The sequence below is a fragment of the Ornithorhynchus anatinus genome, chromosome 9 (assembly GCF_004115215.2).
Source record: "Ornithorhynchus anatinus isolate Pmale09 chromosome 9, mOrnAna1.pri.v4, whole genome shotgun sequence".
Taxonomy (NCBI): domain Eukaryota; kingdom Metazoa; phylum Chordata; class Mammalia; order Monotremata; family Ornithorhynchidae; genus Ornithorhynchus; species Ornithorhynchus anatinus.
The window spans coordinates 13,682,781-13,706,772 of NC_041736.1; the positions used below are offsets into that span (position 1 = coordinate 13,682,781).

Genomic DNA, 23,992 nt, shown 5'->3' on the forward strand with positions numbered 1-23,992 from the left:
TAGAACAAGGTGATATTTCAGAATCATACACTTGAGGACATTTCTGTTCTTTCCTTTAGGGATGTATTCTGAGCTTTGTGTGAAGCTTGTGTTCTTGGTTTTTAATATCCTAGATTGATATATTCGATTAATCTAAGGGAGACCAAGAACATTTTCCATTTTTCAATTTAGAGTTACATTTTTGTACCTCTAAAATGTTACTCATCAAGTTTGCTTCAACAGCAGAAAGTCTTGTCAAGTTTTAGAGTTAAATATTTGTGGAATATTCGGACAGTTGTTTTAATAATAATAATAATAATTGTGGTATGTGTTCAGTGCTTATTATGTGCCAGTCACTTTACTAAGCACTGGAGTGGTTACAAGCAAATTGGGTTGTACACAGTCCCTGTCCTACATGGGGTGCTCAGTCACAATCCCCATTTTACTGATGTGGGAACTGAGTTCAGAGAAGTGAAATGACTTGCCCAAGGACACACAGCAGACACGTGGTGGAAGCGCAATTAGAATCCAAGACCTTCTGACTCCCAGGCCGGTGCTCTATTATACTACATCCTGCTGCTTAGGTTTTCTCAACCAGGGGAATGAAATCAGTGAGGAGCGCTAGAAGTCACTGGGTGGGACAACCTAACCTAGTATCATCATGTTCTCATTTTCTCCTTCCCTAGTCTCCTTTTCTCTTTTTGTTTATTCCTCTTCAGCGCCACTCCCCTCTCTTTCTGACATCTCTCTTTCCCAACACCAATCCTTTCTCCTTCCACCTCTTATCTCCCCTTCTCTTCAGGGCCAACAGAATTTTTTTTATCCAACCCACAATTTCTTATTTACTTCAGCATTTTACCAGTGTTGCAGTTATGCTACATGTGAGCATCAGCAGTCTAAAGAAACAAAATACTAGGGCTTTAGACCATATTCTTATTAAAACTATTTAAGTTGCTCAGCCTGAATTCTTTCAGGCAGATCTAATTTACCTGGCTGTCTTCCTGTGACCTAACAAGATGCGCCTCTCTCGGTCAGAGTTCATTTTCTGTATTTTTAAATGTTCGAATGGTTTTGGGTTTAGCTTGGTATTTATTTGACTAAATGTTGGTGTTTTTTAAACAAGTGTGGCAGTCACATGACCCGAGGCAACAAATTAGCTATTTGTGTTTATCTTTAATTGGTCGATTTCATTATTTATGAACATGGAATCAAGCCTACATTCCAAAAATATGCTAATACTAATGTCTAAAGGCAACGACACGAAAAATGTCATTCCATCTTTGCACTGCTCAATCTGAATGTTCTGATCACATTAAAAAATACGATGGAGCTTAGTTTGGTTCTAACATGTATCTAAAATGGAACTTTGCCAAGTGGGACTGCATAATGCAAATGGTAAGAACCGTCTATTTTGAAACTTTGAAATCATTTCACATCACTTCTATTTCTATGCAGAAAGAATACATTCGGTTTTGCAAAGCATTTGGTCTTATGATCAGCTTAATCCAAGTATACAATAAGTCCCCAGAATTCATGCTGAGAAAAACAGAACAAATTGAGTGTTTTACTTATTTTCAGTTCTGGGTGTGCTCTGGCTTTGTTTCATTTGAGGTGAGGGGGAGCTGAAGGATGTGAGCTCCATGTGGGACAGGACTGTGTCCAACTTGATTTCCTTCAGTTTACCCCAGCGCTTAGAACAGTGTCTGGCACAAAGTAAGCGCTTAACAAATATCATTATTATTATTATTCTTATTACATACAGTAAAATTGCCACATTTGATTAACTTCACCAGTGGGTCCTTTTAATTCTGAATGGTCAGGGGTGCTCCCTTTATCCACCACCCCACCCCAGCCTCACAGAACTCATGTACATATTTGTAATTTATTTGTTTCTATTTTTAATAATTATTGTGTTAAATGCTTACTGTGTGGCAGGCACTGTACTAAGCGCTGGGGGAAGATACAAGGGGATCGAATTGAACCCAGTCCCTCGCCCATGTAAAATCCCCATTTTACAGATGAGGTCACTGAGGCACAGAGAAGTAAAGTGACTTGCCCAAGGTCACCCAGCAGACAAGTGGTGGAGACGGGGTTAACGTCTCTCTCCCCCTCTGGGTTATAATAATAAGGTCGGTATTTTCGTTAAGCGCTTACTATGTGCAGAGCACTGTTCTAAGCGCTGGGGTAGATAACAGGGTATTCAGGTTGTCCCACGTGAGGCTCACAGTTAATCCCCATTTTACAGATGAGGTAACCGAGGCACAGAGAAGTGAAGTGACTTGCCCACAGTCACACAGCTGACGAACGGCAGAGCTGGGATTATAAACTCGTTTTGGGCAGGGGATTTGTTGCTCCAGGGTCATCTCCCAAGCGCTTAATACAGTGCTTTGCACACAGTAAGCGCTCAGTGAATCCGATTGAATGGATGCAGATCTCTCTAATTAGTCTGGGGCCTGTGGGAAATGGGATTTTTTCCCTGGTTTTCGGTTTCTCCTCTGCTTTCGTCTCATTCTTTGTTTTTATCCCCCCTGTTTGTTTGGGTTTTTTTCTCCCTGTGCCAGAGGCGCACGGATTTGTCCGGGAACTGAAGCGGAGGTGGGAGGGGAGCACGAGGATGGCGAGTGGCCCCCTTTGTTATTGGCCGGCCGGGAGGGAGGAAGGTACCCGAGCAGCAGGAGGAGGGGGATTATTAGGAGGAGGAGGATTAGCAAGAGGAGGAGGATTATTAGGAGGAGGAGGAGGAGGAGGAGCATTATTAGGAGGAGGAGCAAGAGGAGAAGGATTATTAGAAGGAGGAGAAGCAAGAGGAGGAGGATTATTAGAAGGAGGAGAAGCAAGAGGAGGAGGATTATTAGGAGGAGCAACAGCAGGAGGAGGAGGGAAGATTATTAGAAGGAGGAGCAGGAGAAGGAGGAGGAGCAAGAGGAGAAGCATTATTAGAAGCAGCAGCAGGAGGAGGAGCAAGAGGAGGAGGATTATTAGAAGGGGCAGGAGAAGGAGGAGGATTATTAGAAGCAGCAGCAGGAGGAGGAACGAGAGGAGGAGGATTATTAGGAGGAGCAACAGGAGGAGGAGCACGAGGAGGAGGAGGAGGGCCTAGGGAGGAGTAAACGCTCCTGTCGGCGCTGACCAGGCTCAACTAGAGCAGCCCGATTTTCGCAGGTAAAACGGGGAAAACATTAAAAAAAAAAAATCCTTCTCTGGACAGGCTTTCCGCTTCGCAATCGAGCCCCATTTCCAAAGGCGAAAGCCACCCCGCCGACCTTTGCGAAATCCGCCCTGCGTTAGGGACCTCGGCTCCGAGCGAAGCCGATGGGTGCAGCCGCCCGGCCGCTGCGAGGGGCCAACTTTTTAAGCCGATGACCCCCGCCCACAACCCATTTTGGGGGGGTGGTGGGGATTGCTTGGGGATCCCTCCAGAGGAAGCCCGAGGCCCAGAGGTAGCCGGCCCACAGGGGGAAATCCCCATCCCTGCCAAGGGTTTGGAGAGAATGGACTGAGCCCATTGTAAGGGACTCGTGGTGGGATGGGCCCATGAATTGGGGCGGGGGAGGTGGTTTTCGCCGGTTGGAGGGGTGGGAATTGGGGGAATGATGTTTCTGGGGAGCCGTTTACTGTGTGCGACTGTTTTGACTCTGTGTGTGTGTGTGTGTCTGTGTGTTTTGTGTTTTGGGGGTCGGTGGCATCGAACAGCTGCAGCCGCTTCCTAATTGTCTCTCGTGCTGGGCAACAGGCAGGTGCGTTCGCCTCTCAAATGCTTCCCAAGTCTTTTGAGGATCCAGTATTGTGTTTTTCTTTTAAACCCCGTTTTAACTGATCTACTTCGTCGGCTATCATCATCATCATAATAATAATAATGTTGGTATTTGTTAAGCGCTTGCTATGTGCCGAGCACTGTTCTAAGCGCTGGGGTAGACACAGGGGAATCAGGTTGTCCCACGTGGGGCTCACAGTCTTAATCCCCATTTTACAGATGAGGGAACTGAGGCACCGAGAAGTTAAGTGACTTGCCCAAAGTCACACAGCTGACAAGTGGTAGAGCCGGGGTTCGAACCCATGACCTCTGACTCCAAAGCCCGTGCTCTTTCCAGTGAGCCATGCTGCTTCTCATCAATAAAGGGGAAATTAGCCAGTGCTACAAAGTAGAGAGATATACACACACACACACACACATATGTACATGTCAGCTGTGTGACCTTGGGAAAGTCACTTAACTTCTCTGTGCCTCAATTACCTCATCTGTAAAATAGGGATGAAGATTGAGAGCCCTACATGGGACAACGTGATTACCTCGTATCTACCCCAGCGCTTAGAACAGTGCTTGGCACATAGTAAACGCTTAGCAAATACCAACATTATTATATGTTTGTGTGTGTGTGTGTGTGTATATATATATATATATATACATATATATATATATATATATGTGGGTTTGTGTGTGTATACCCATCCTTTGCGGGTGATGTCTGCAAGCTAATACCGCCCTAAAAATCAGATTCAAGGTTTACCATAGTTAATTGAATGAGAACAGGCTAGGATGCGCTCTCTCAATATTTATATCGTTCTAGATGCAGCTGATAATCCATAGAGGTAGTTGCATGAAAAAGACTGGTTTCAAAATGTAAACCTGCTAAATGGGCCTTCTTTGATTTTTACTGAAGAGTACCAAATACACGTTAATACAGCCCACATACATCTCTTAGGAAAACCCATTTTTTTTTCCCTTTGAAAGGGCTTAGTAGCTTCATTTGTCCGCTTTTTATATTTTAAAATGAATTCCTTTCGGGACTGATTAAAAATCCCTGTCATTAAATCTAAGTTACAGACGGTAATAAGGTGGAAGTAAACTTAAACCAAATTTCAATTACATCAACTTTTTTTTTGCATTCATTAATTAAACCAATGAAAGAGAGGCTAAGGCAAAATAGGGAAAAAAGTACTAAGTGGGAGACAGTTCTTAATTTATTAGGCATTCTTAAAAGTAATTTTTACACACTAAATTAAAACTTGTATAAAGTGATACCTATTGATCTGGTAGGATAAAATATCTTAATCTTGTTTCCAAATCATTTAAATACCTCGATTTTTGCAGCTCTTCCAATTACGGTTTCCTGGAGATTGAATATGAAATATGCTTCTTGAAATCATAAAAATACTAGTGCCCGGGTCACAGTTCAGTGGTACGTAAGTACAGCTTGACTACTTATAAAGATCGATTCTTAAAATATTCTTTATCCATATAGTTACAGCTTTTAGAATTAAGTCCTGACAACGGCTACCTCCAGGGATGAAGGGGAGTTGATGAAAATTAGAGAGCGGAGTTCCACATGTTTTTAAATTATTCCGTATCCTTGGAAACGGACCGCTGCAGTTGCATCTTGCATTCTTCGCCTAAAAATATCTTCCTTTTAATAATTGCTATGGGAAAGATAGTGAATAAAAGTAGGCTATATTATTAGTTTTTATTATTTCCTTAATGGTTTATATATTTCAGGGTGGACTGCAGATCTGCCCATTTTCTTGCAGCATACTCCGTTTCTGGTTGATCAGTGCAAACCTGGTGGAAATGTGAAATGTGTGATAGCTCTTATGGTAGCCTATTGGGAGAAGAAATAGAGAATGTATTCATATGCACTGGGGAAAAGGTTGGAGGGAGGATCATCCTCGATTAGGTTCCTGGCCAGAAGAAGGCTGAAATGTGGATGAGTGGAAGAGGTACGTGACATCTCTTTGAAGAGTAAACTACCATCTTCCATTTTTTGGGGGGGGGGGAGGGATTAAATGCTTGGAAGATATTAAGGGAAGCTTTTTAATGGGAGCCTACCATTTATTTTCAGTTTAAAATTACCTTTGGGCAAATGTTTGGGAAGATGTATTTTTCAACCCTGATCCTGTTCCAAAGTAGTTGAAATTTTGTCTGAATCCGGTCATTGCTAATTAATTTTCATTAATAGAAAAGCATTTCTTTGCTTTTGCAAGCTCCTTGATATCAAATCAAATATTGTGTGTGTGTTCTGCCATAGGATATCATTGAATTTCATCATTGTACTGAGATTAAGTTGGAATCACAAATATAAGAAGGAATATATTTTCAAATGCATTGAAAAATTGTGTTTTTATTTTGTAAAAATCACAAGTTATGATTATTTTAGTCGATACTATTAAACTACATTTCATCATATTTTCATTATTTTTGAGAACTGTTGTCCAAAAAAGCTGTCTTCCCCTAAACTAGGTGATGAAGAAAGTGACAGTTTTTCCATTGAACTTGACCTTACTCTGACAACTAGCATCCTAAATATCTTTTCCCACTTCTTGAAAATACAATCCATAAACTCTTTCAGTTTGGTGATTTGATACACAAAAACGAATCCTTTATTTTCATAGTATCACGGCTTATTAGCGATACTACCACTAAATAATTACATGAATTACATATGTAACTTAGAGATTTTGTCAAATAATCAATGATATTTATGGAGCACTCAATTTGTGCAGAGTGCCATACTAAATGCTTGGGAACATAGGATATAATAGAGTTGGTAGACTCAATCCCTGCCCACAAGGAGTTGAGAGTCTATGGGGGAAGACAGACATTAAATTACAAATAGGAGTTCAATATATTCATTTTGTTTATCAATATAGCATCTTTAAAATTTTTGAAGTTATGAAATCTCAGTTTTAATGTAATGAACGTGGGCAAATAGTTTGGTAACTTATACCTTAAGAGAATATTAAAGGGGAGACACACAGTGAAGTGAATGGATTATGTCCATAATCCAGATAGGTTTAATATGAGGTCTACTGGCAGTGTGCTACCTGTCTTGGGCATTTTCAAATTCCTGGAAGTAATTATTTGAAGAGTAATAGCTCTAAAAGGCAGACAACTTAAAAGTAGTCTTTCACCACTGTGTAATTACTGCTTTATGCTTCTTTGTTAATACTAGCTTATCAGGTTTGTAGGTGAGCTTTAGGTGGCCCTGTTCACTGTCACAAGATGCATGTAGGAAAAATGAAAGATTTAATTCTGTTCTGTATAGCATCATGAGGTCACTACTTCTGTGCCCGTTTGTCATGCTACCTGTCCTTTGTTGGAAATGGTGGGAAGTGATGAGTTCTAGAATGATAGGTGACTTTTGTGTTTCTTGGGGAAATGCCTTGGACGTGACATTGGGAATGGCTAGTTATGTGACCGAAGGGCGGTTTTGTCAGACTTCTCCATGTGTAACTGCTTGAGTAACTCTCAATGGAATTAGGGAGTAACAGGGGAGTTAAATACATATTTCAAGTCAGGGAAAGATGGTCAGCCCTAGTGAGACTTATGAGCCAGTGGTGTTCAAGGTCCTGATGATCTTATTGATCCTGGCTTGTAATACTTGGGAAGGGCTCTAACATTACTAGAAACCCCAACGCTGTTTTTTGTGAGATCTAGTTAATATCCTCTCAAGTCACATGGTCAGAGCTGAAAAGAGTTGATATTCAGCAGAGTTTCCTTTCTAAAGGGGCTGTAGAATTATGATTGGCGCAAACAATTAAATGTGCAGTTTGCAAGGTGAGAGCATGGTGGTGAGGAAACACCATCAATAAAAGGAGAACAAAGGAATGCCCTTCCATTCTTCTCAATCTACCATTCAATCAGTCGGTCAATCTGTGGAAGCAGCGTGGGTTAATGGGAAAAGCACAGGCCTGAGAGTCACAGGACCTGGATTTTAATACTGGCTTCACTTTCTGCCAGCCGAATGCCCTTGGACAAGTCACCTAACTTCTTGGTGCTTCATTTTTTTCATTGGTAAAATAGGGATAAATGATATTTTCTCCCTTACTCCTAAATGGTCAGGCCCATGTGGGACAGGGAGTGTGGCTGACCTGACTCTCTTCTATTGACTTCAGTGCTTATACAGTGCTTTACACCTGTCAACCAATTAATGGTATTTGAGTGCTTACTATGTGCAGAGCACTGTACTAAGCACTTGGGAAAGTACAATACAACAGAATTAGGCATGTTCCCTGCCCCCCAATGACCTTACATAGTAAGTGCTTAACAAATATTCTAATTTATTTTACAATCTTAGAAACTTTAAAGAGCTGACAGTGTCATTGGGAAAACACCATTATTTTGTCACACTGAATTTACTGTTATAGTCAAACTGATGACTGATAATGAATGAGCTCTTTAGTAAGAGATGACTTCCAAACCAGAAAAATATTTTCCGGTGGCCCAATTTTTCAATTTTAGCCAATAACAATGCCACATTTATTGTTACTTACTGACTACTAAAGTATATGATATAGTTACTAAATATTTCTTTAATATGGGAAACATGCTTGTTTCCTAACTTTAGAAAGTTGTCAGTGAAACAGTTTTGTAATTTCATCAGCATTATCATTTATTTACAGAGTGCTATATGGTCATTTTTGTTAGTTATTTCTGACCCAGCCTGGTGAAGTAATTACACTATTACTGCCTGTTTTTTGTCAATGATCTTATTCCGATTATGTCTCAAAAAGTCTGTGTCCATGGTACCAGTGATGCCTGAAGAACGGAGCTGGAGAAATAGAGGTGGTCTTTCTGGGACCCCTCATGACCTAGTTCTAAAGAAATCCTGGAAATACCGTTAGTGTAAATGGTATGGTGAGTGGACAGATTGTACTCCAGGTGTCTGGGTTTCAGTGTCATCCTTGGAAGGGGCCCATCAAGGGGAGTTCCTTCGGGAATGGTTCCAGGTCGTTTCATTAGCGATTATGATAATGAAATGGAGAGTGTGCTCATTAAATTTGCTGGTGACACCACGTTGTTTAGGATGTCTGGTTCTCTGTTGCTAGATTTAAAACTCAAATCACCTTGACAAGTCGAAGTAGAATGATGAAAGCAGGGTAAATTTTAATAGGGAAAAGTCTAGGGTAAATTACCCGAAGAACAATAATAATGATATTTATTAAGGACTGACTTTGTGCTAAGTAATGGGGTAGTTAAGAGATAGATCAAATGGTCTCTGCCCCTTAAGAGGCTCAAATCCACATTTTATAAATTAAGGAATGAAGTCACAGTGAGGTTAAGTGAGCATGGCCTAGCAGAGAGTGCACGCGCCTGGGGGTCGAGAGGACCTGGTTTGTAATCCTGGTTCTGCCGTTTGTCTGCTGTGTGACCTTAGGTAAGTCACTTCTGTGCCTCAGTTCCCTCATTCTGTAAAATGGGGAACGAGACTGTGAGCTCTGTGTGAGACAGGAACTGTGTCCAACCCAATTATCTTGTATCTTAGAATTCTGCCTGGCATGTAATCAGCGCTTAAATGCCACGGTTACTATTAATTGCCCAAGGTCAAACACAGTAGGCCAGTAGCAGAACTGGAATTAGATGTTCTGATTCCCAAGATCCATGCTCTTTCCAACAGATCATACTGAGGAAGGGTGAATTTTACCTGAGTGGGACAGGAAGAGATAAGACTATTGTAGTTTCAAAGACATAAACTAGGTCGTAATTCATTGAAATGCAGCATGGGGTCTTCTGAGGTCACTTCTCGGGCTCAATAATGTGGAGGGCTTTATTAGAGTACCGTACCAAGAACATCATAAATGTGATTGCGGCACTGGGCCATCCAGCCCTCTATTAGAGATTTCTGGTTGGGAGAATGGCATCATTTGCAACTGTGCTGGTGAGGGAAGACAGTGAGCCCGACGTTTGGTGGGGATTGTCTCTATCTGTTGCCGAATTATACTTTCCAAGCGTTTAGTATAGTGCTCTGCACACAGTGAGAGCTCAATAAATGATTGGATGAATGAATGAGGGACTCAAGAAGGTCCAGGACTACCATTGAAGAGCGGGCACTCTCACCTCATCATTCCACTGAAAGGGCAGCGAGCCAGAAAGGAGAAGGTCCAAGACTGGAAGTGGTAGAGAGATGAGTGCAAAGACTCAAGGAAGAGCAACAGAGGCTTGCAGAAAGGGGTGCTCTCCCTCTTCCTTGTGACGAGGGTGTGCAGTCCGTCTGCATGACGTTGGAGTCGAGCTAGATTTAGCTGCACTTGAGGGATCGAATCCTTAACCTGAGGCACCTAGAAGAGCAGAGTTCATTCCTCTTATGGTGGAAAGATCATGGGCTTAGGAGTCAGAGATGATGTGTTCTAATCCCAGCTCCACCACATGTCAGCTGTGTGACTTTGGGCAAATCACTTGACTTCTCTGTGCCTCTTACCTCATCTGTAAAATGGGGATTAAGACTGTGAGCCCCATGTGGGGACAACCTGTTAACCTGGTATCTGCCCCACTGCTAAGAACAGAGTTTCATAGATAGTAAGCGCTTAACAAATACCACCATTATTTTATTACTATATTTTTGACTGGGAAAAGCCTTCACCTATTCAGTCTAAGGGAATTGGTTTTATTTCACTTGGAAAGGAGAAGCTGAGGGAGGACTTGAGTCTTTAGAGAAGAGTGATGAGCAGCTGGTTTTTACTTCTGCTAGGAAAAGGACAAGAGAAGGCATTTAAATGTTAGTGAGAGATTCGTTTAGACATTAAAATAAAACTGAGTCACTAGAGGTAGACAGTGATTATCAAGGCAGATGGTATAGTCTTCTATAGAGATCTTTAAGAAGTGGCAGCTACTGTATCTTTCTGTGTTGATTTTCCTTTGTGGGGAAGAACTAAACGATCTTTTATCATCAAAATAGTCCCACTTCTATGATTCTAAAATTAGAACCCAACTAAGCCCTCTTAATGCTACCTGCATTGTCATTGACTGCTTCTTTGATATTTTCAGTCACGACTTCATTCTTGTAAGGGAGATAATGTAAGACAAGGACTGGGCTATATGGAGTCAAATCAATCAATCAGTGGTATTTATGGCACCTTGCATTTATGAATTTTCCTGTATGCAGAGCACTTTACTAGGCATTGATGAGAGAAAGTAGTAATAATAATGTTGGTATTTGTTAAGCACTTACTATGTGCAGAGCACTGTTCTAGCAGCTGGGGTAGATACAGGGTAATCAGATCATCCCTCATGAGGCTCACAGTCTTAATCCCCATTTTACAGTTGAGGTAACTGAGGCACAGAGAAGGGAAGTGACTTGCCCACAGTCACACAGCTGACAAGCGGCAGAGCTGGGATTCGAACCCGTAACCTCTGACTCCCAAGCCCGGACTCTTTCCACTGAGCCACGCTGCTTCCCGTACAATGGAGTTAGTTTACATGATCCCTTCAAATGTTTTTATTAAGAGCTGACTGTGTGCAGAACACTGTACATCAGGTACTGAGCGCTTGGGAGAATACAATATAATATAATGCAATATAACATTCCTGCCCACAATGAGCTCAGAGTCTAGAAGGGGAGACAGGACTAGGTAGCCATTTTAAGATGCTCAGTGGTATGAGAAGGATTTGAACAGCAGCAGGCAGCCCTGCCCACAGGGAGTTTATAGTCTAGAGGCGGAGACAGGATTAGGTAACCTCAGCCATTTAAAGCGCTCGGTGGTATAAAAGGATTTAAACAGCAGCAACCAATCGTCCGGTACATATGGTTCTATATCCACTGGGGTAGAGTCAGGCTACGTTTCTTCCTTTTCACTAGGAGTGGCTCTCACTGAATGAACCACTTATTGGTGGGTGAGAAAACAGGTAAGAATTCTGCTTACTTCTGGTCTTTCCTGCAGACCCTAACCAGTGTCACTTGCAGAGTGTGACTAGGTTTTAAAGAGCGTTAGTTTAATTTTCACCCGACTCGGCAATGTATGAACTTTGAAAGGCATCGTATAGGATGATGTATATTCTTGGTTAAACCATCTGTAAGTACCTTCCCAGTTCCATAGGGGGTCTTTCAGGGATGCAGTTGAGTTTGGCTGACAAGCTTACAGCCTTGTTGAAATGCAAGGGAATCTTTAGACAAAAATAACCCACATTTAGTGTCTCTCTTTGAAGAGGCCCTAGACTATTATGGAGGAGCCAGAGAAGGATTTCCAGGTCAGATATGTGAAAAGTGTCAGAACCCAAATTACAGAAACACGAGCCTGCTGTGCCCTCCCTCCTGTTGAATTACTGTTTTCTTTTTAAGAGTGTAAATGCTTTTTTATTTTGTATCTGAGGTCTTCATGTTAAACTGCACTGTGAAGCCATTTAAATTGTAGATCTGTAGATTCTTTTAAAGTTACCAGGGGAACAGACCTTGAGATTGGAAATAAAGCATGTGAGGTTAAACTGCAGGTATGCTCTGTAAAGGTGGAAGAGATATGGTTGAAATAATAGTGATATTTAAGTGCTTACTGTGTGTCAAGTACTGTGCTACGCACTGAGATATAGATAACCTATAAACAGATCAGACACAGTCCCTGACCCACAAAGGACTCAGGTGTAAGGGGAGGAGAGGAATGGGTGGGTATTTTATCCCCATTTTTCACAGAGGAAGAAGGTTCAGGGTTAAGAGAGAGACTTTTAGTTCTAGTTAGAATTTTTTCCCAACAGACCTTGGATAACAGGCCACGAGAAGCAGTGTGGCGCAGTGGAAAGAGCACGGGCTTTGGAGTCAGGGCTCATGAGTTCGAATCCCAGCTCTGCCACTTGTCAGCTGTGTGACTGTGGGCAAGTCACTTAACTTCTCTGTGCCTAAATTCCCTCATCTGTAAAATGGGGATTAAGATTGTGAGCCCCACGTGGGACAACCTGATTCCCCTCTGTTTACCCCAGCGCTTAGAACAGTGCTCTGCACATAGTAAGCACTTAACAAATACCAACATTATTATTATTATTAAACCACCGAGCTTCTCTGGATGAGCAATTAATCCCCTTCTCTGTATGACCTCTTAACTGCTCCTAGGTTTTCCATTATTTTATCTTGTTGCAATCATTTCCCAACACGATATAACAAAATTAAAGACATTTCAGAACCAGTAATTTCCCATTTCTGTGCTTCAGCATAACTTCGTTTTTATGGTATTTGTTAAATGCTTACTATGTGCTACACGCTGTTCAAAATCAGGTTGGGACTCAATCTTAATCCCCATTTTACAGGGGAGGTAACGGAGGCCCAGAGAAGTTAAGTGACAGGCCCAAGGTCACACAGCAGACAAGTGGCGGAGCAGGGGTTAGAACCCAGGTCCTTTGGACTCTCAGGTCCATTTCTCACCTTTTTTTACCTCCCTTGCTAATTGAGCAGCAGTTGGGTGAAAATAGGTTACAAATTGTGGTTTTTGCATTTGATAGTTGATTATTCAGTTTGGCATATATGTATGCATTGCTTAGAACCTTAACCTAAGTGCTGTCCTTTAGCGGCTTGCTCTTTGAACCTACCTTGTGAAAGTTTTATTATTTTGTCACTTCTCAAGAGGCAGTGAAGTAGGGTCACTAGTGATATTTCCATTTTACAGATGAGGAAACTGATCTGCCAAAAAAAGCAGTCGTCTTGCCTGGGTTCTCACTTTCCTCTCCTGAATCCCAAGATTGTGAGCGTGGTATACACTTCCCCATTTTTTAAATATTTTATTTCAGTTGAATTCTTTCAAAGACCATATTTAATGAATTTTTGAGAGTGATCAGAGTTATTTTCATCATTTTAAAGAGGGCTTTTGTGGAAAGGGCAAGCTTAATGGAAGACAATCATACTAAAAGTGTTTTTCCCCTAGACTGTCACTGTTTTCCCTTCCCGCCTATTATTGGCGATATCTGAATGGGACTAGAATCTTTAATCTCCTTCACAATCCAGCTGCTCCTGCACTCGAGTCACAATCCTTTGTTTATGATATTGCAGTCGGTTGCCATGGAAATAATTGCAATATCGCAAATTCGGTGTTATAACCCTGCTGAATTTCAGCAGAAAAAAAATGGCTGTAAGGGAGACGGGAATCTATTTCTCTTACTACAGGAGTTTTGTTTATTTTTTTGGAGACAGACAAAATGGGTGAATATTCCCCTTCTGCCTCTTTTCACCCCAACATTCTTTTTCTCTTCAAAGACCTTTGTCACCGAGGCCAACTTACATGCGTGACCTTGGGTGTGGGAGTCAGCACGGCTTTCTTTGATAGCGGTGTCAGACTGGTTGTAAGCGACTCATGTTTTCTTTCCTCTGCCACTGACTTTCTGGCAGATTTCAGTCCAGCACTCCCACCACACCTGTCATAGGTACACAGATCCTCCTTCATTAACTAGGAAATTATTAAGAACCTCTTCCCTCTAGACTGTGAGTTCCTTGTGGGCGGGGAAAGTGTCTTCCAACTCTGTTATATTGCACTCTCCCAAGCACACAGTAAGCACCCAGTAAATATCGATTGATTGACTGATTGCCCGAAGTAGTGCATAAAACTGGATATGTGCTCCAGTTCTACAGCCAAGCATTCCGATGCTTGAATTTCCATCAGCATGTATTTTTTGAGCCGTTGGACTCTACACCAAAATTCTTGGCGGAATCCTACAGAGGAACCCCTCTTTCACTGTTTTCCATTCCTACACACCAGAGACAGAGGCAAATAAAATATGCCGCTGATGCTCCTGTTCTCTAAAATGAATGACTCTCTTTTGGTGCTATCTATGATATTAAGCCTACGTCTTGGAGAAGGAGAAAATGGTAAATTAGACTTTCTCCTTCCTATTCCCCTGCCTCCCAAATCAGATAGTACTCCTCATTAAAAAAAAAAAAAAAACAACCACCTCATAAGGGGGTAGGATTTCGAGTTTTGGGGGACTTTATTCCTTTTTAATGTATCAGTTTTGAATTTCTTTTCAAACGGAAGCCTTTAGGATTTCAATGCCAAAGCTGAAGAGGTGCACAGATCCATTCCTTGGCAGACGACCCCCTCCAGTATGGGTAGAAATAGGTGTTCCCTGTGGCCTTCTTGGCCTTTGTTGAGAGCACAATGAAGAATTGAAATTCTGAAGGCACAGTTATTCCCTGCGATATGCTTTATTTCTAGGGGACAGAGTCCTAGGAAAGAGTGTGCCTGTGCACCTCTAAAACCCAATCTCCCCGAAGGGCTCTAATCTGTATGCGCTGTAAGTATGACTGCAAGTAACTGAATGATCTGTTTTGCTCTGAATTGAGCCCCGTGTCAGCAACAACACATACTTGAACAGAACAAATCAAATCAACACCTTTGATTCCTGCTTTGGCATTTCAAAATACCTGTCTCTCTTTCCTTATGTACAGCTCTAATCCTATAGCCCAATTTCCATTCTTTCCAGAAAGCTTTTGTTTTTATAGCTCGAGGTAAATAAGGCAAACTGCTTCCTGAATTTCCTATCTGAGTCAATTATAGAAATATCAAAAATAAGAATCCATTTAGAGTGGATATAGAAGCCTGGCTTATGCGATTTTAAAAAAACCAAAATGTTTAAAGCCCATATAAATGACTTCAGAGACCTTGGCTGCCCAGTCAGCGGTCAGATGTTTCAATGCTTCGTTGCTTCTGATCCTGATGCAGGTACATGTGACAGCGTTGCAGCTATGAGTGGAATTTTAAAGAGGAAGTTTGAAGAAGTTGTCGGCGCCTTATCCTGCTCCTCGGTGTGGGAATTAGACGATGAGGTTTCTAGCGGTGACGGGACAGGCAGCGGCGAAATCGTACGTCCACCCACTTTTAAGCATTTTACCCGTAAGTATTTAAACTGCTCGTAAAACTCCAGATTTTCGGTGTATCCTCTAAATTATTTAGTGGGGAGAAATCTCGGTATTTTGTTTTGGTCACTTACTAATATCTGCACTTTCATGGAATAGGAGTTAATGATAATAATAATCATGGTGTTCAAGCGCTTACTGTGTACCAAACCCTCTTCTGAGTGCTGGGATAGATACAAGTTAATCAGGATGGATACAGTTCCTGTCCCACATGGGGCTCATACTTATTCACTCGATCATATTTATTGAACGCTTACTGTGTGCAGAGCACTGTACTAAGCGCTTCCTAATCCCCAGGTTACAGATGAGGGAACTGAGGCCCAGAGAAGTTAAGTGACTTGCTCAAGGTCACACGGCAGACTTGTGGCGGAGCCGGGATAAGAACCCAGGTCCTTCTGACTCCCAGCCCCACCCTTTACCCTCTAAGCTGTGCTGCCTTTCTGTAAAAGAGTTAAAGCCAAAGGTGGTATATTTTTTAATTCATGACACGTTTGAGGGAACAACCCTGCTCTTTCGAGAGAGGAAGTTGTATGCGCCTCAAAGGTGTGCTAAAATAATGTCAGTCCAATAAGTGTGGTTTGCTATTTGCAGTGCATCTGTAGTTGCCCTTGACTTCCCGATAAATGATTAAACCATTTGCTCACTGTTTCCCTTCCTGTGGTCCCAGGAACCTGTTCACAAACCCCAGCACCGCAAGAGGTAGAAGGAAGGAGGTACTGACCCCTTTAGATAAAATACCATGGAGGGCAAGGATATTGGCTTAATCCTCTAATCAACAGCAAGTCTCATCAACCTAACACCCATCCTAAGCGATTTTGCATTTAAGCCCATCCACAGAACTTATTTATATAGGTCTACTCATGTATTATTTCCCCATCCATTTCATCCTTATATATTCCTCTTACTACCAGTTACATTCCTCCTGCTCCCAGTAGAGTCACTTCTCTCATAATGCGTGTTTGGAATAAAACACTATTGGAGAATTAGGGACCGTTCTTCCAGCAACGCGATGCGATGCTGTACAAAACCGACTGTGTGCCTGGTAGGCTGCATCAGGGCGTACGCATTATAATGTAAAAATTAATGCCGGGTTCATTAAGAATGTAACCACTCCATTACCAGAGAACTGAGAATATTTGTAAATTATTTATATCAGGTATTCTCGGCTATTAGATTGTGAGTTCCTTATGGTCAAAAAGAGCATGTCATCAGCTTCTATCCTGTCCCAAAAACTTAGCTTGGTTCAGTGCTCTACATAAGTTGGCATGCTCTAGGTACTATTTATTATTAGTTGGGAGGGGGGTTACTTGCAGTCAATATTTCTCTTCTCAGGCCCTCTTTGTGCTTTTTCTGCCTATCTCGCCCTGTCTCTGGGCCTTGTCTCTTTCTTTCATTCCACGCCCCAGTCTCTCCCCACTTCTCTCTTTTCCCCTTCTTGCTATCTCCGCTCTTCCCACTATCCCCACTCTTCCCCCTTTGTTTTCTTCTTGCTTTTGTGATTTGTTTTGATTCAAAAAGAATGAAAGACCATTAAATCTCCAGCGCAATATGTAAATCTTTTTAGGTGCCCCAAAGCACATTATTCCTTTGGCATCTGAGTAATATTTCAAAGGTCATCTGTAAAAGGATGTTAAATGTAGGAAGAGGGTGTTTTGTTTTTTTTTCCACATAACCATAGTTCCTTTGAGCACCGTTTATCTGGGGAATAGTATGGGATTATTATTTTTTTCTTGGCGTGGTACTCACTGTTAATATCTAGAATTACATTAAAGATACATTGAGGATGTTTATGTCATGGCAATTCCATTTACTTTTTTTTCCTCCCTCACCTTTCCCAACAACAAAGGCTAGACATGTATTGTTTTGTATCTATACTTTCTCTGTATTTTTTTTAAAAATTCAAACCTTAAAAAAAGAAAAGGTTGATGTGGTGCTTGTTAGTTGTTTAAGCCTCTCCAGTGTCCCTGTCTTTCAGATAACAGAGTCAATTTTTCATTTTGTGTGGGCGAAGGGGATGGTAGTCTTCAGGCTGAGCACCTGCGGTGTCTTGAATTCACATCCCATTCATCCCACACACATCACCAACACTAGTTGGTGGATGGGAGAGCTATGTTGATGTAAGGATCTTGTCTGCACTGATACATGTAAGGCTCCAGATGGCCCTTCAATGGCAAAAAACCTGAATAGGAATGTTTAATCAAGCACTTAGTACAGTGCTCTGCACACAGTAAGCGCTCAATAAATACAATTGAATGAATGAATTTCTTTCTTGCATGTATTCGTCCTTTACCGCCCCAAAAGACATTTGTTTTGAGAACCTGCCTGCTTGAGAGCCTACCGTATAAGCCCTGGTTCCAGAAATAGTGAAATCAAGGCCTTCTCCCATCTCTTTAAAGCTTTTTTTTCTCTCAAAATTTTTTAATAGTATTCATTAAGTACTTACTATGTGCCAAGCACTGTACTAAGCGCTGGGGGTCGATACAAGCTAATCAGGTGGGACACAGTCCATGTCTCACATGGGACTCACAGTATTAATCCCCATTTTACAGAGGATGGAACTGAAGCACAGAGAAGTGAAGAGACTTGCCCAAGGTCACATAGAAAAGTGGCAGAGAGGAATTTGAACTCAGGTCCTTCTGACTCCCAAGCCCCTACTTTATCCACTAGATCACAGTTTTTAGCAACCGAATGTCAGTAGCTTTTCCTGGATCTAGTCAGTTGTTCAATTAATTTCTCCATTAGAAATTTTAAAGATGCCAGTTATTTTGAAATTGACCTCTTCCTTTAAAAATCAGTTGCAATTTTCCCTATGCAAAATTTCCATTCATTTCAATAGGATTTGAATTCACAGAGTGACTCTAATGTTTCCTTCCCTGAGACATGTACAGTTAGGGCTAAAATTGTTTTCTAAAGGGGTCTGCTGGAGGTGGGTTAATGCAGCCGTGGAAGTAATGAGCTCCCGATCACGACAAGTAATGAGGAAATTTTCCCAAAGGGTAAAGAAGTAGGTGGAGGGGAGATGAATACGCACACAAACTGTAAATAGCCGTCCTGGTGTCTGGTTGGAATAGACCCACTTGCTTTTTCACCTTTACCAGCTTTCAGGGAAGCAGCAACCAGAGATTGGGAGATTTAAGGCCCTGATACAGAGCAGTCAATTTTGAATAGGCTTTTTAGCAATGCTACTCTGTGAAATTTGGGGTATTTTCCGGTACCGTTTGCCTAAATTGACATAAAAAGGAATATTGCCAACCGTTAGCGTGTTCCATCTCATTGAGAGAAGACTAGGGCGGTCCACCAAATGAGCTGGAATGAAAATGGAAAGAGCTGGTAAATTGTAGTCTAATGAAAATAGTGTGGGTGAGTTATTTTTAAAAACCGTTTTCAAACCTGATGTGGTACCACGAAAGGGTCATCTTCAGAGGGTAAACATTGATATAATGTTACCGCTTTGGTCCAGTTGGAATGGGATCTAGGAGAGGGCTAAAACCCATTGTATTTTTTTTCCGAGAGGCTCTAAAGTGAACTGGAATAACTAGGCAGTATTGGTTAATGCAAGGTATTGTTTCTGATTTGTATGACTGTTCCGTAGAAGGCATTCATATCATTGGCCGCTAATCAAAGAAGACATGAATACTAAAGTCAAAATTGTGGCTTCAATCAATCAGACATTAAGAAATGATGGATTTCTCTGCGTGATGTTATGTAACCTATTTGAGGAAAGTGCCAATCTTAACTCTCATTGGTTTATTGTAACCACATTACAATAAAAGATCAATGGGCCAAATAAACCTGGGGGTGGTGGGGAAGCAGCATAGCCTTGTGGATAAAGTATGAGCCTGTATTCTAATCCTGGCTCCATCACTTGCCTACTGTGTGTTACTGGGCATGTCTCTTAACTTCTCTGGACCTCAGTTTCCTCAACTGTAAAATGTGGATTCAGTACTGGTTCTTCCTCCTCCTTTGACTGTGAGCCCCATGTGGGAAAGAGGCCATATCTAGACCAGCGCATAGTACAGCATTTGACGCCTAGTAAACGCTTTACCGATACCATAAACAAAAAAGAATTTACCTTTGCAAACACATGGTCGGCGCGTTTCAGAAAACGGTAGATTCCCTGCTTTGTCACCACCATCGAAGCATCTTCTAACAATAAGAATTGTTTTACACATATTACAAGAAAGTTGGTTTGCTTTGGTGGTGTACATCCGTTTGAGAGAGCATGATGTTCCTGAGAAAACAAGCGAAATTGGGTTGGCCTTGAGCTGTGATTCTGTGCAGCAAGGAACACTTAAGGTTTCACTTCACTCACTTTACATTGAAGCACTTGTAATTTCCACTTAAACAAGAAGAGAAAATGCCAAGCAATGTAAACAGGCTGTCTTTTCATCTTCTTATCCATCGTTCATATTCCAGTGTAGAGATAAAAGCCAAATGTTCCTGGCTTTGAAAATTCTCCCCACCTAGTCACCACTGGTGAGTGGCTTTTCTATCTTGGGGCTCTTGCTGCTGACTGATAGAAAACAGTGGCTTTGTTGCGCTTTGCCATTTAGATAATCCTTTTTTTGGAAGTCCATTTTTGATTGGACTTTTTGAGCGCCACAAAAGTGAGACTTTAAATTCATTTTGAAATTAAAATTAGCATGTGCCAGGATGGTGAGTAAAACTGAGGGCAGATCCACATCCCACAAAATGTGATAATTACACCGATCAGCAGGATGTTCAGTAGCATTTTCAGAACCTACCACAAGAAGCTGAGTCAATAAAAAGGCAGAATGTGATTGTTCAAAATAGAGCCTTTTCCCAAGAATTTCAGCAGTTTGGGGCTTAGTCCTTGTGGGTGGGGAATGTGTCACTTTGTTTTCTTGTACTTCCTAACTGCCTACTACAGTTCAGCTCATCCAGTGGGTGCTCGATAAATGCTACTCAGACTGCTACTGACCCCGTCTAGCCTGTAAGCTTGTTGTGGGCGGGGAAATGTGTTGTATTGTTTGCACTGTGCCAAGCGCTTAATACAGTGCTCAGCACACCATAAACTCTCAGTCAATATGTGTGAATGACTTACTATTATATATAGTTGTCCTTCATATTCGAAGAAGACACTAATGACGTCGAAGTTCACTGATGAGTGCGTGTGTGGCTGTAAAGACCAATATGGGGGATCTGTGGTTCCGGCCACTCGATGTTGGCATACTTGGCACTGTGTTCTCTTTCGTCTATTAGCACAGTACCATAAACACATCGTTATCAAAACTCCAGTTTCCCCTATATAGTATTTAGTCTGTTCTAGTGCAGGTGAAACTTGAAATTTCAGGTGTACTTCATAAACTGCAGAGGCCTATTAAATATTAATGTTTAAATTTTTAGTTAGTGATTCAAAGAGTATTTTCTTTTGACAGCTTAATTTATTTAAAAAAAAATCTTAGAGCTTTCCCATCTTGCAAGTTCCCATGTGAGGAATAAAAATGCCATTTTGTCTTTGTGTAGTGGTGACCAAAGGCAATAAATGCCAAAACCGTCTGTGAAACCTCTTAAGTGTGAAAAGGAACGGTATTTCAAAAAGTATGTGATTAAAATACAACTAACCTCTGAAAAGTGCTATGATCTTCATACCAAGGTTTGAATTCCTTTGAGTTGGAGAAGAGTGGAAGTTATCCAGGATATTGACTAGCTTTATCCATGTTGTTGACTGTGATTTACAAAAAACCCAAAAAAAACCCCAAACCCTCAGTGCCTCAAGGAAATGCCCTGGTATTTCTCAATAGATGTTTAAATTCATTGCACAAATCCAGCAATCTGATGCTTTCTGACAGCTTGATGTAAAGTGTGTGTGTGTGTGTCTGTGTATGCGTGCAAGAAAGAATTCAAGCTGGTCCAGCTAAGAGAGCCAGTTGGTAATTTTTTCTAAATGTACTGTGAAAGGTAACCCTTTGATTGCTGGACTAATGCATCTTTACTGGACAAATCACGCACACTTCACTTATAGAGGGTTGTGAGTTTATGTCATATGTTTATTTGGCTGCATAAATTAGAATAGCTAATAAGTCTCAGAATCCTTTTTAAGAATTCAATCCTTCAAGTGGTTAATCCTCCTTTTCCTTTCAGTTATCATTTAATTTCTAGAGTAGTTAAGAATGTTCGGTGAGCCAAAATTTTAACTCCATCTCAGAGTGCTCGTATTTGTTTTTCTGATCTATCTTGATGACAGAGCATTAATGGCTAATGCAGATGCCTGGCCCAAGTTTATTTTTCTCTGCTCGTGGATTCATCTGATTTGCATTTCTTGGGAGTTCAATGGAAAATTTATGTAGCTTAGTGTACGTAATAGGCTTTTAGGCCGTTTCAAGATCTTGAGTGAATTTTTACAATGAAGTCTAATTCGTAAGGCAGAATTTTCACAAACTTCGTGAAGCATTTAAAAAATCTGAAGTTAAATTCTTTGGAACATTTTTAGTAAGACTACTAAGAAAGCTAGGCTTTTCGGTGGTGCTCAAATGGAAGGCATTAATAACCATGACACATTGGGGTCCTGATGTGGATACCATGTTAGATCTAATTATATCATAATTAGAAAATAATGAGATTCAAAGCTTCAAATGCTGGTGAGATGAGATACCATAATCACAGTAAAAAAAAAAAATCAGGACCGAAATCATTACGGGGGAGTCGTGGCAATGAATGCTTAACTGCAGGGGGCATTTGAGAAGTGAACTCTACTTCTCTCTGATGCTCTCCTAACTGGCTCCAGTTGGCTTGCTGCTTTCTCCAAGATCTGAGCCCAGTGAAAGTCTTGGCACCAGGCGTGACCCAGAACAGCTGCCCTAGAATTTTCCAGGTATGCCAATGGGCTGGGCTGGCCCTGTGTAAAAAACACACAAGTGCTTACTTTTTGCATCTTACTGAGGAAATTGAACTTGTTTCCAAAGAGTTGCAAAGAGAAGTGGCATGGTCTAATGGTTAGAGCACGGGCCTGAGAGTCAGAAGGACCTGGGTTCTAATGCAGACTCTGCCTCTGTGTGACCCTGGGCAAGTCACATAACTTCTCTGTGCCTCAGTTACCTCATCTGTAATACCGGAATTAAAACTCTGAACGCCATGGGAGGCAAGGCACTGGGTCCAAAGTGATTTGCTTGTACCCACCCCAGTGCTTAGTACAGTGCCTGGCACGTAGTAAGTGCTTAACAAATAGTAGTAGTATCATTATTCCAAAAGGAATCTTTAAAAAATGGCATTGTGATATTCTAAGTGTATTACTTCTGCCCTTGAAATTATAAATAACTTTTAATTTTGTGACTAATGCATTTATATACTTCAAAATGATGTTGAAAATACGTGGGATTTGAGGAGTGCTTAATTTAATAGTCAGGGGATTTAGCTCTAGAAAAATACAAAATAGTGGCATTCTCCCCAGTTTTTTTCTTTAGAAGATCCTGTAAAAATGGGTGATTTCCTAAAAGATGTTTTCTCTTATGCTTTGCTCTGTCATGACTGACTTTCCACTTTTATCTGTTTCCATGGCAACCATAATTTGGGACTGGAGAAAGTGGTAGTACGTCCATTTGTTGGTAAAGAGAAAGGCTTGCCTGTCAATGGAATTGATTAGGTTGACCATTGCATTCTCATTAATCAGGACTCATAGTTAGCGGGGTCCCTCTGAGTACATACTTTTGATCTCATCAGGGAGCTGCCCCCGTTCATCAGTTCTGCAGCTAGAATGAGGAAATGGTGGGGAATTTCAGTGACCCACAAGATTTGGATACTGAATTTCTTCTTTTAGCCTAAAGCAGTGAGCCTGCGAAGCAAATGTTGCATACAAACTGTAGAGTTTGTTTCATTTTTTTCCTCCCTCGGTATTGTTTGTTTACTAAGAACCAGAGAAAGATGGCAAAGTCAAGGCAGGGTGGCAACCTGATTGGGTAGTGCCAGTTAGTAGAGTTAACGAGTTAAGCTCATTACGGTCAGGGAATGTGTCTGCTAACTCTCTTGTACTCTCGCAAGTGCTTAGTACAGTGCTCTGCACATAGCAAGGGCACAGTAAATACCATTGATTGCGGTATTCATTCATTCAGTTGTATTTATTGAGCACTTACTGTGTGCAGAGCACTGTACTAAAAGCTTGGAAAGTACAATTCGGCAACAGATGGAGACAATCCCTACCCAACGACAGGCTCACAGTCTGGAAGGGAGAGAGACAACAAAGCAAAACAATAGAACCCATTTGTTTGATACAAATATTTTGATAGGGAGTTAGAGGAGATCCTTGTTAGTCTGAGTCTGTACTATTATTAATGTGTTTTGGGGAGAAATTAATTTTTGACTAGTTCAGGGTTTTGGCCAAAATTCTCCATTGGCCCAGCGGAGGCCCAACAAAATACTAACTGTGGCTCTGCTGTGTGATTGGGCAAGTTGTTGTG

The 23,992-nt window shown here is 41.3% G+C and overlaps 1 protein-coding gene across 3 annotated transcripts in view; it reads left to right on the forward strand.

The window, feature by feature from the left end:
- Window positions 1–3,034: 3,034 nt before the first annotated feature.
- The window catches only part of CSRNP3 (cysteine and serine rich nuclear protein 3), a 126,430-nt gene continuing 105,472 nt past the window's right edge, over window positions 3,035–23,992 (forward strand). Inside the window, exons 1-2 of one of the 3 annotated variants that reach the window (XM_039913105.1) lie at window positions 3,035–3,141; window positions 15,385–15,555. The gene's annotated coding sequence lies outside the window, so the exon portion shown is untranslated. Of the gene's footprint in view, window positions 3,142–5,078; window positions 5,160–5,486; window positions 5,695–15,384; window positions 15,556–23,992 lie in introns of those variants that run through there. The other 2 variants (XM_039913106.1, XM_039913107.1) reach the window with 2 other exon arrangements.